We start from the raw sequence: 12,183 nt of genomic DNA on the forward strand, positions 1-12,183 counted from the left end.
TGGAAAGCCAAGAAAAGAATCATATAAGACAGAGACCAACTTGTGCATAAACTACCGACAATTTTTTTTTAAGTCAAAACTTAGAAGGTTTATAGCCATCAGAGCTCCTTGTCTCTAAACTGGCTTCTCAGCAACAGTAAAGGTGTGAGTTTGTGACATGGCCACCTACAACAGCAATGGACTCATCTCAACAATCCTCCAAGTCCCTTCCTAGCCTACTAAATTTCTTGGGGAAAATTTCCAGCCAGCTTTCCCTCTCCCCATTTCATTTTTTTCCCTCTGACAAGTATCCCCGTGATTGTTGGATGTCATAGCAGTCTTAAAAGGAGACAAAGAGGTGCTAGCAGGCAGTGAAACACAATTATAAAACTCTACTAATCACAATAAGCTGGAGCCACTTGGGAAGATAAGCAGAGACTGAACTCCTGGTGGCTTTTGTTTTGGTCTTACCTCTATTGCAATAAATCTGCACATTCTCATTCTCCAGACTCTCAGTCTGCATGTGAATTGAATAAAGTCTTTGTAAACTTCCTGAGGCTGAGTTAATAACCTAATCATAAATAAATTAGGAGGACTAGGGCCATATCCTTCCTATTAATCCAAGGACAAACTTTTTTCTTCATTTGAGCTGGAGCAAAATTGGATCAAAGGGCTCAGTACTCTATAGCCTTGTTCACTCATGCAGTCATTTAGCCATGCAAGATGACTGCAAATTATTGTACAAGGGAGAAGTCAATGATGAACCAACTACTCGGATTATATTTTCTAGTTAAAGGACTTTCTTTTCCCCCTCAAACATCAATTGTATTACCAGAGTGAGTCATTAAATGGCTTAGTTTGTCTGAAATAGCAGATGAACTGGCTGCTGAATTGCCTTTTTCCAAGGGGACCATGTTCCATTAAAAATTTTTCTGAAGTCTAAATTTTTATGGGAAATTTCTGAGAAAAAGCTTAATGTTATTTTGTTATATTTTGCATATTTTTTGCAAATATGCAAAAAAAAAAAAAAGAAGAGGAAATATATGGCAGGAAAAATCTGCAAACACTCAACATTTGAAGTGTCAATACAGAAATGAACAGACCAAATACTCTCTAAAGGCACTCAAGTTTACAGACTGAAGATGACAGGCTAGAATGTGCCAGAGATCAGAATGTTCCATTCAATCCTATAGCTATGTTTTGTCTTGATAAAGTAAAATAGACTTAATTTGGTTTTGATTTTCCTTGCATATTCATCACCTTAAACGGAGTGCTTTATTATGGCTATGTTCTAGATTACAATTTTCTATGCCAGTCAAATGTTTTGACCGTACAAACAAACTACATGGAAGTTTCCAGAACATTTCTTTATCATGACTCAGTGTTAGTGATTTACAGAAAGTAGAGCCACTCCAGTTGAGTGGAAATACAGGGATTGTCACCAGGTCCTGCAGGTTTGGGGGTCATTCCTTTTTTTCATTTATGTCTCTTCCTTACCACCTCCCTTGCCATTCTTCCATCATACAACTTGCCAAGTCAGAACTATGTTCTTCTGTCTCCTCTGATATGGGTGTAAAGCCCAGGTCTCTCTGGGCATAGAGTGCTTTGGCATGAGGACTTTAGTATGACCTTCCCTGTGACAGGATTTTAGTAGGACTTGTACTCTTGCTTGTATCCTTCTGCTCATGTGGGAGTTCTGTGTGCTGCAACCATGAACCAAGGAGGTCAGTCTCTTTCTGTTTTCCCAGAATATGTCCAAATACCTACTTGATGGCAAATACAAACCCACAGTCTAAGGACCTGCAGGCTGATGTTCCATGGCAGGTCTAGACTGCAAGGTGATTAGATCATTTTCCTAATGCAGGAAATGAAGGGTTCAGACATCTGCGTTCTGTTACCTACCCTGGACTCATGCACATCTAGCTGTTGGAGCAGTGAAGCGTTATGATACACGTTGGGTCTGTGACCATGCTTTGGCAGTTTCTCTTCAACACTACTTCTTCATTACCCCTAGGAGCTAAATAAATGAAACACTGGCACAGTTAACAAGTGGGCAGATGGTGCAGCTGCACTGTGGGCCAGGAGCTGGAGGATCCCATCTACCAGATTAAAGTGATGAGATAAGGCAGAAGCAAGCACAGACAGTAAAATTAAACAAGTATTCCTGTTTCACCTCTTATTGAGGACTATCTGGTCTATGTTAAAGCTATCTTGTCACTCCTTGCAAAACTACGTCAGCAGCAGACAACAAGCACAGTGCAAAGATTCCTGTGCTAGCAATCAAGTGGTAGCTCCAGAAACAGAACAATTTAATCAGTGTTTTGCTGCATGCACACAAATTATCTTTGTTAGGATGCAGGTGTTGTGGCACTGTGTTTCTTTTGATCTGAGCTGGTACCTCTGCAGATCCAAGCAGTGTACTGTCTGATTGTATCTGCTCCATTAGCTTCAGCTTAGCGGGGTCCTGGCCCTTCTTTGTTGTGCAGTATAGATAGTTGTCCAGCTTGAAAATAGTAGAGTTACTCCCTGGAAACCTTGCTGACACCACAAGCTGCTTTTTAAGCCAGTTATCCTTCTTAAGATGTGTAAAACTGAAAAAGGAATTTCTCTGGACTGCCAAGAAATGAGGCATAGACTTGCTTTTATATTCATCCCAAAGTTCAAAATTCAGTACTGGAGAAGCAATCTGACCTATGTAGGTTTCCTTGATACCAAAAAGCTGGTTGAAGAAACTCTCTAAGACTCATTTTGGAGTTTTAGAAAGCAGGCATTCTTTATTGCAGCGCTAGATGCATGGGGGATAATTCCACCTAGCGTGCATGCCACAGCTTTAGCACTAACAGGTTATATAGAATAACTAATTGCATATTAATCAGATTAGTATTCATAAAAATAATTGCAACTGATTACCTTAGTACTGCCTACATCCGATCATGCACAATGAAGGATCCATTTGAGTCGAAGGGCTGCTTTTGTGACCACCAACCCATTTGAAGTTCTTGTTGGCTGTCCTTGAAGTCTTTATTCTTGTCCTTGTTCTTTGATCTTGAAGCTTAACGCAGTTTCAATCACATGTGGTCAGTTTCAACATTGTTCTCATCTAGCATACAGGAACATCTAGTCATAAGAGCAAAGAACTGCAAAACTTATGAATAATTACTAGTTAATCACTTCACTAGACTTGGTAATTATCTCCCCAGTTACCCTTTGTCTATTGTTTTAACCATAATGTTAATATATGATCATTTATCAAATCTCACTTGCACAGTCACCTAGCAGAAAACCAGTTTTCATAGAAGGTACAAAATATTAAAACCATAAAAGTTTGAACAAACCACATGAAATGTATGGACATATGCTATCATCCTGTTGTCCATACCTTTGCTAAAGACCAAAGAAAAAGTATATAATAGAGCTCATACAAGTGAGTGAAAGTAAAATAAATCAGGTTACTATAATGAAATGTGAGGATATGATCAGACTAATTAAATCAATGTTCCTTAGACAACTGAGGGGGAAGAAGGGAACCAGGAAGGAAGTTATTTTGTTTAGTTACCAGTCCTTGTTACTACATAGAGTTATTAACTGTCATTGGGACTGGTGTATATATTCTAGCCAAAGAAAGGTACAGGGAGAGTCAAATAATTTCCAGACTGGAATTAATGTTGCAAGTGCAGCCTTCTGAAATTACAGGTAATGAGGTTATAAACAATCCCTTTTGCCAGATGCAGAGTTGCACACAAGGGAAAAATCCAGTTAGGAGAGACATCACTTGTTCAGGTGACAGTAGCAGGACATATCGGGATTGCAATCAGAGATCCTAACCAATGAAATACATGAACATCTGATCTTTCAGAAAGCAAAGCTGTCCAAGGTGGGTGTTATTTTTTTCTGTAACTGTGAGTATCTGTTCCTGCTCACTAATAGATTCTCATGTGGAAACACATTTCTCTCATTACCCCATCCCAGCTGTAAAGCAAGCAGATGGGAGGGAAGGAATTTAAAGCTCAGGGGATTAGAAATAAGGAGGCTAGAGAAGGAGATGGGCAGTAGGACAGGTGGGCAGAAGTTCAGAGAGGAATTTAAGAGAATCTAAAAGATAAGAAGGCAAATAAACACGGAGAAAGACACATATGTAAGAGAATGAAGTAAGAGTGCGCAGAGAGAGATGCCAAAACTAGGGCTATTTTTTTTTTTTTTGTCCCTAAGTACTTGATTTTGCAACTTTAACATAGAGATTGGCTGTGGAGAAGAATACTCTATAATTCTGTTATTAAACTTTGGCAGAGGGAGGGGGACAAAAAGAAAATAAAGGGCAATATCATTATCCCACAGGTTGTTGATTCCCAACAGTGGACATCCAAAATTACACAGCAGTAATTTAATCTATTTCTCTCTCTACCTTGAGACGGATGGTCTTTCACCTATTCCCTTCCTGTCTTAAATACTCTCACTGTTTTTCAGAAGGTACTACGTTGCACTGCAGAGACAGCTGCAGTTATGTGGAGGAAAAAATCTCTTGTTAAAGCAGGCTGGAATTTTAATGGAACAATTATACTGTTTAATTGAAAAGGTACAAAATCATTCTAGAAACTTAAGGTCAAGCATTTTTTAAAAGTGTTTGGCTCCAGGCTTCTTGATTGTAGGTGTCATTTTCAGCTGTATCTGAAATTTAAGGTAAACTTCTCTTCTATGTCCTTGTTTCATCCTTCTTTTTATCTCCATTTTCTGCCATTCTGTGTTTATCCAAAGTGCTCAGTCTTCCTCATGGGTATCACAAGTGCTCCATGTGGAGATGAAGGACTTGCACAACAGCAAGACTGACAGGCCAGTACTGACAAATGTTGTTGGATGCCTTTTGGAACAGAAAGATTTCATCAACATAAAGTTATTTTCTTCTGTCAGAGGAAGAAACAAACTTGTAAACAGCAGCAACACAAAAATCTTTGAATATAATTGCCAAGCTTTAAAAAAAAAAAAAAAAAAAAAAAATTAAAAAAGAAAAAAAGTAAAGGCATTCCACTGGCTAAGATGAAAAGACTTTCCAGCAAACAAGATTCCATTCAGGCCAGCATCAAATCAGCCTGTTCCACTTTTGTGTTTTATTTTATAATTAATTTTCTTTACACACACAGCATTTGAAGTTGAAATAACTGGGTCAGGAGACCAGATTTGCAAGGCTGGGATCCTAATGAATACACTATCCATGAGGAAATACAAGGCCAATACAGTGTCCTACATGCCTTTTCCCCATGAAATAAATAACCCATCTCATTTCCCCACAACAGAGTATTTCAGAGGCCCAGTGGTTAGCCAGTCACAAGGTCTGAGCAATTACCACTGTAGTGAGTGGAAAGTTTTAGAGGAGTAGCTACTACAGAAAATAAGGCTTACGACCTCTCAGATGTAGTGGGCATAGTTGTCATAATGTTTGAAACCTCCAACCTGATGGCTTCTCTGAGGTTAAATTGAGTGCCATTCTTCAGACAGCAGCCTCTCAAGGGCTTGATTTTCTGCTACCTTACAGGCTATTTGTAAGCATGGATGTGAAGGTGAGTGGCAGGAACCAGGAGAGCAGAATTCTCTTCTCTAAAGATAGCATCTCAGGCCCACTTTTCCATCACCTAAGTGACTAAACAATGCACAACAAAGTAATGATCCTCTGTCCTAAAACTCAAATAAAGTTCTTCAAAAGCATTGTCACATTTTCACCTTCTTTTGGAAACACAGCTTAGAAATTGGCAATACGGAAGGCATTGGGAAGAGGAGATGAGAGAACAGAGTGAATCTGCAAACAACTCTTTTCTGTCTTTCTTTCACAAGATGATAGCCAAAGACGTGAAAGAGGGAAATATTCAGTGAGATTTGATTTGCTTAATCACAATTCTTTATTGTGATTTGCAAGAACTGAACAGAACTGAAGTGCCCAGAGGATCTGAAATGACAGAGAGAGAAATATCTGTGGGATGCTAAATTTGGAAGTGACTTAACAGTATCTGAAAAAAATAGTCTTTGATACAAGCATCTACAAAACAAAAATGCCAACAGCCCACAAAGATGCCCTGATGTTTTTATTGTTCTGTTTTATTTTGTTTCATTCCATTTTCTGCCTGTGACTTTCTAACTTGACAAAGTTCTTTGGATACAAATTAACTTTCTTGGAGTGCTGTTTGTTACAGTTTCACTTACCTTGATGGGATGCTTAACAGACTTGAAGTTGGCTTGTTTCAGCTAAATAAGCCAAGAAATAAGCAGAAAATAAATCCTATCCTAGGTAGCTATAAACACTACCACCTAGTTTTGAAAGGGACAAAACAGGTATACTTAAGAGCCTTGACAGAACTTAATCGACTTCCAAGTCACATCAAACTCTTCCAGCTCAAAAAACAGTCTCGAAGGTCTGTGATCTTGCTTGTTGTTTTGTTGGATGTGGAAAAGGGTTTTTTTGTTGTTATTGATGAAATTTCTTGCTTCAAAGCAAATTAAATAGGAAATACTAATCATATTTCATAAGATCATATGTCCAGCTGTTTAACTAAATTAATTGCTGTTCCAAATACAAGGACTAATTTCAGGAGAGCAAGACAGCACCTGTATTGGAAAAGGGGGGGGGGGGGGGGGGAGTGTGTTTGTTTGTTTGTAATGCTTAAGGACAAAGCCTGTGTAAGGCCATTTGGAATTTATCTCTTTTCTCCCCATTTGAAGACCAATACATTTCTCTTGAGAAGGGAAGGCATAATTCCTTCTCTTAGAGTAGATGAAGACCAAGAACTGGATCTGCACTTTGAGGAAAAAGAGAGATCATGATTTGTTTTGTCCAAAATACAGCTGAATTCTCAGATCTGAGAATCATTGCACTGACCCAGTGTCTTATGCATGGAGTGTTGGTGGTGCTGATACCAAAGGCACCATCGCATACCACCAATACAGTTAGCTTCACTCTGTAAAGTTAAGCAGGATTTCTTTAACATGGAAAGGAGGAATAAGAGTTACTCATGGGAGGAGAGGCGGGGGCATCAGGAGTCCAGGTCATCTATAGGAAAGGAAAAAGAAGTCTCCTGGTGTTTTCTAACACTCAGATACCTCCTTTTATCATGTCCTTGAATTCAGTCAAATATGAAAAAAAGTAGGCATGTTAACAGGCTAACCCCAAACATACCACTGGAGCTGCCTAGGGCAGAATAAGCCCACAGAGAGTTACTCTGAGACAATGTATGACTTTGTCTAAATTTTCCTTTGGTTGTGCCTGTGTCACCCTTATTAGATGAGGATCTTCTGTGTCACTATAGTCATTCTTCTCACAGTTCTCAGGAACTAAACACGATAAGCACCCAGTTAGACCAGCAAAGTTGTTGTGGTCAGCCCATAAACAGCCTTTTTAGCAGGAATGTTGCATAAAGGGTGGAACTGTGAATCCTGCTCCAGATAAAAAAAAGCTCATCAGCTGTCCTGCACAGAACTTCTAGATAAAAAACAGGAAGGCACAAAGTGCTACTGTTCCTCAATTGTGTAATGCTGAAGTCATGGTTATGATATTTCGTAAAGGAAGGAAGCCAAGAAAGAAGGCTCTGGTCATACATAAATGATAAGTTCAACCTCACAGCAAAACTCTTTCTCCTGCTTGCTTGCTTGCTTGCTTCCTTCCTTCCTCCTTTCCTTCCTTTTCCTTCCTTCTTGCCTCCCTCCCTCCCTCCCATCTTGCCTGCCTTCCTTCTTTCCTTCTTTCCTTCCCTCCCTCCCATCTTGCCTGCTTTCCTTCTTTCCTTTCTTCCTTCCCTCCCTCCCTTCCTCCCATCTTGCCTGCCTTCCTTCTTTCCTTCTTTCTTTCCTTCCTTCCCTCCCTCCCATCTTGCCTGCTTTCCTTCTTTCTTTCCTTCCTTCCCTCCCTCCCTTCCTTCTTTATTTCCTTCCTTCCTTCCTTTCTCCCTCCCTCCCTCCTTTTCTCCTTTCCTCCCCTTCCTTCCCTTCTTTTCCTCCTTTCTTTTTCCTCTTTTCTACTTACACCAGCCCCAGGGTTTTATGCATTTCTTAGTTCCCTTTCTGTAATATGGAAAAGTAAACATAGACTTAGCTTTGATATGTAGGATCAGTCAGATTCCTTGGTATTGTACAGCCCATTACTCTAGATACTGCTAGATACTGCTCAAACAAAGAATGCCAAAAATTTCATCACTATGAGTTTAGTAACATTAAATGAACTTTTTTTCTTTTCTTACTGTTGTGAGTAGAAAAACTGGACGACATCAGATAAAATACAGCAAAGGAGGAGGGTAATAAGATGAGGGAGGAGAGGGTTTCTCCAGCACACAGAAGGTAAGGAAGGATAGGAGAAGACAGCATTGACACCTATTTTCTAACCAGCCTGGCTGGTTCCATGCCAATGATTTTCAGACCAATTTGATTAGAAAGGCTGGTCTTGTTCTGATTTCTTCTGCATCTGTTGTTTTTGTGGCAGCCTTGGAATGGGTATTTACAAAATCCCTATTTGTAACACTGTGTATTTTTTGACACATGCTTTTTATTTGCATGGGAGCAGTATGTCCTAGAGACCTGTGTATGCTATTTTGTGCCAGCTACCACGAAGAAATACCAGGAAGGCTCTCATGCCTCTTTCTAATGAGGAAAGCAAACTATAACAGAAGCCTCTGCTGTATCGGATTTCTCAAGTGTAGATAAGAATAATTATGCAGTAGTGTTCTTTGAACTGAAAAACGCTATGATGCTCATGAGCAAGTGTGAGATGTCTTAAGCTAGTCATTCGTACCTCATATATGCCCTGAAGTTTAACAGTGAATCTCTATCCTTGTGGTAGTTTCTTTAGAGGAGTGCCTATGTTGCTCACTAGTAACAAATGCAGAGAAGAACGATGTTCTGCTCTTGCAAGAAAGAGACAAAACAATCAGCGTGTCTTTGTAAAGTCTAACAGTTATTTCGTGCCCAGTTGCCAGGAAGCTGGACACAAAGGCTTTCCCTTGGCTTGCACTAGACTAAGCACTCCTGCAGTCTTTCATAACTGCAGTCCCAACACAAGCCCTGGCTATGTTCCATCCCCACGTGAGGACAGGATCAGGTCTTCCACTTTGCCCTGGTTTTTGTTCAGGCATGTAGCCCAATGTTTCAGAAAGATATTGAGAAACTCATAACGGATGCTTAGTTTGGACAATGAGGCAATCGTGATCAGTGTGGCAGATCCATCCAGCTCACATGCTGTGCTCTCTCCTGAGACTTTTTAATTATTATTTCATTATTAACATATCTTTAAAACTTTGTTCAGTGCTTATTTGAAGCATGAATAGGACTGGAAGCAGTCCAGCACTTTGCATTTTCATACTGTTCTGGGATAGGCTCACAGAGGACGGCTGGTACATGGACTGGACTCTGCCCTTCAATTGCCCATGTGGGTGTAAAGCTCCTTGGCAGGCACACTGCAGAGTGTCTTCAGGAAAGTTAGTTAATCTCTGTACGTCCAAGAGTGCTGAATGAGGCCTGTAAAGCGTTAAGAGTGAATTCAGCAAAATCTTGAAACAAATGAACAGCTAAATAAGACATGGCTAATCTAGGCTCCCTGTAAGTCAGAAAGGAAGGCAGCAGCAGGGAGGGCAAGAAATTTCTTTGGAATTTGGACTACAGAATTATTCTGTGCCAAACACAAGTGAATGTCTCCATAATGTCTAGAAGACAACTGAAAGACCAGTGGCAACAGTTTCTGTGGATCCTAAAATTGCCTTGAGTAACTGTCTTGAGCCTCACTAGAGTGACAGTGGTCTCTGCAGCTAGATGTAGATGGGTATTATTTTGCCATGGTAGAATAGCACATGCAACTTTGGTTACAATGAAGGGGCGTGACACCACGCAGCATCTTTGCCTAAATATACAAACCTCAAATCTTTAATTCCTTACTGACTACTGGTTCTTCAGATAGCTGCTGAGAAAAGCAAAGAAATCAAACCTTCAGCTGCTGTCTCAGATGTGCAAAAAACCTTACTCTTCATGACCTATGACATGACATGACTGTATCCCAGTAAAGTCCAAATGGAATCATCTCTTATGCAGATGCTCTTATTCCTTTACATTTATTTTATGGTTTCATTTAATTCTGGGCAAGTGTTTCTGTCAACCAGCAGTAGCTACTTCTGAGAGTACAAGGTTGCCTTTGGAGGTGTAAAAGCTGATTTTATACTGGTTTGTATATATATGCCTATATTTGTACAATCTGATAAAACTGGAAAAATACAAGGCTTTAAGTATGCAAAGATATTTCATTTCTTAACTTTCCTGATATGCTCAGCCCCACCATATTCAATTGGATTACAGATGTGGGTCAGGCTTAACATAGTCTTTAAGTGAAATAAAATAACTACAGAACCACAGAACCAGACCCTTCAGTGTAGGTAAGAACATTTACTGGAGAAACATATTAGAGATCCTGAAAAATTTTTTTTAATGCTGGTTAAGCAAATTATAATTTTTTTTTTTCTTTCTGAGGTTGTAATAAATTTTGATCTTTATTCACTTTACATCTAATTAAACTTTTTTGTTAAAGTGAACTTGAAAGGTTCACTGATTGAACAATTACTGCATTTAATATGAAGCTAAAATGCTTTCTGTATTTCAGCCCTCATTATCACTTGCTGTTCAATTAAATTCAGGAAATCCTTTAATTACAGTTATTACAGTTCTATAGGGAGAAGTGATGCTTTATAAAGCTACCGTAATTGTAAACATCAAGCTTTCTTCTGCATCCTTTGAAAACTGTAATTAAAAACACTATTTTGCCTTGCTATCTTGCCTATTGTTTTCATCTGTGTATATGTTACCTTGACATCATACTAATGAGAATAGTTTCAGAACAGATATTTGGCCACATCACAGGTCATTCAAGTCTGTGTTTCTTTCCAAATGGCTTCAGCTTTGGGGAAAAAAAAAAAACCAACCCACAAAACAAACCAATGTTGCGTTAAGTTTTCCTGTTAGTTTCTATCCAGCCTAAAGACTGAATAAAGTCTAAAGTCTAAATGCTTAAGACTGAATTGGATGGAAGAAGATGTTTTGCTACAGAGCAAAGATTTAAGTATAACCTTCTAAACATTTAAATCTGTACCAGCACATATAACTATGTCTAGAAATAACAGCTGACATGAGCAATTATAAGGCCCAGTTACTCACACATCAACGAGTACTGCACAGGTCAAACACTGAAGGCTTAAGACTGTGCAGAGAATCGTTAACGTTTTTGCAACCGTTTGTTGCAAATGCAAATACCCCTGAGACAGCAATTTGGTAAGGGAAAACAAAATTATTTAAACTAGAGGAGTTACTGTAGAAGCAGTATGGTCTATAAAGGTCTGAGTTTTACTCTTAACAGCTCCAGCAATACAACAGCTGCACGGTTCTAAGGCTAAGAGCAACAGAAGTCATTTAGGGAAACACATGTCCTTTGGAAGAGTAGCTGACATGATTCGGGGAAGGGGATCCAGGGAAATTTTGGACACCTTTCATGTGTGAAACAGGTTCAGAACAAGGGCCTCAAGTTCAGCTCAGCAATGGGTGACCATGCTCAGCAGACCCATTGCCCAGACAAGGTGGACCATGGGCCACCAGACGTTTTGCTGTATGGCCCCTTGTCTGTGAAACATTGGAAGTGTGGGGGAATCTAAATTAGGCTGGAAAAGTGAAATATTGTTTTCTTACGCCCCACTTAGTTCCTGTGCCCATCTTCTGACAATGTTTTACAGATTTCACTTGAGACTCAGGCAGGACTGAGGATGAAGTCGTTGTCTGCACCAGAAATGTTCCCCAGCTGAGGATAACTGTGTTTCCTGGTCCTCTGCCTGTCCCTGCTGGGACACGTACCCCGTGTCCAAGTCCTTCGCCGTCTGCATTTCCCACGAAGGCAGCCAGCAGGCAGGGCCAGCCCGCAGGCCTCGGGCTCTACACCTGCCTTTTGGAGGGCCGAGGCAAGGGCGGGGGAAGGGAGACAAGAAAGGCTGTCAGTGCGGGTTTTGCCCTTGCTGCTGAGGGACGCGGGGCTGCCGGGAGCTGCTCGGGGCCCCTGACCCCGGAGGACACGCCAGCGGCGAGCGACCGGCGGGCCGCCGCTGGCAGCGCCTCCCTCCGCCCGCGAGAAGGCGGTGACTACAACTCCCGGCGTACATCGCCGCACCTGCAGCCGCTCCGATTGGCTGTCCCTCCGCACATCCCCCC

The sequence above is a fragment of the Haliaeetus leucocephalus genome, unplaced genomic scaffold (genome assembly GCF_000737465.1).
Source record: "Haliaeetus leucocephalus isolate CR32 unplaced genomic scaffold, Haliaeetus_leucocephalus-4.0 Scaffold752, whole genome shotgun sequence".
Taxonomy (NCBI): Eukaryota; Metazoa; Chordata; class Aves; order Accipitriformes; family Accipitridae; genus Haliaeetus; species Haliaeetus leucocephalus.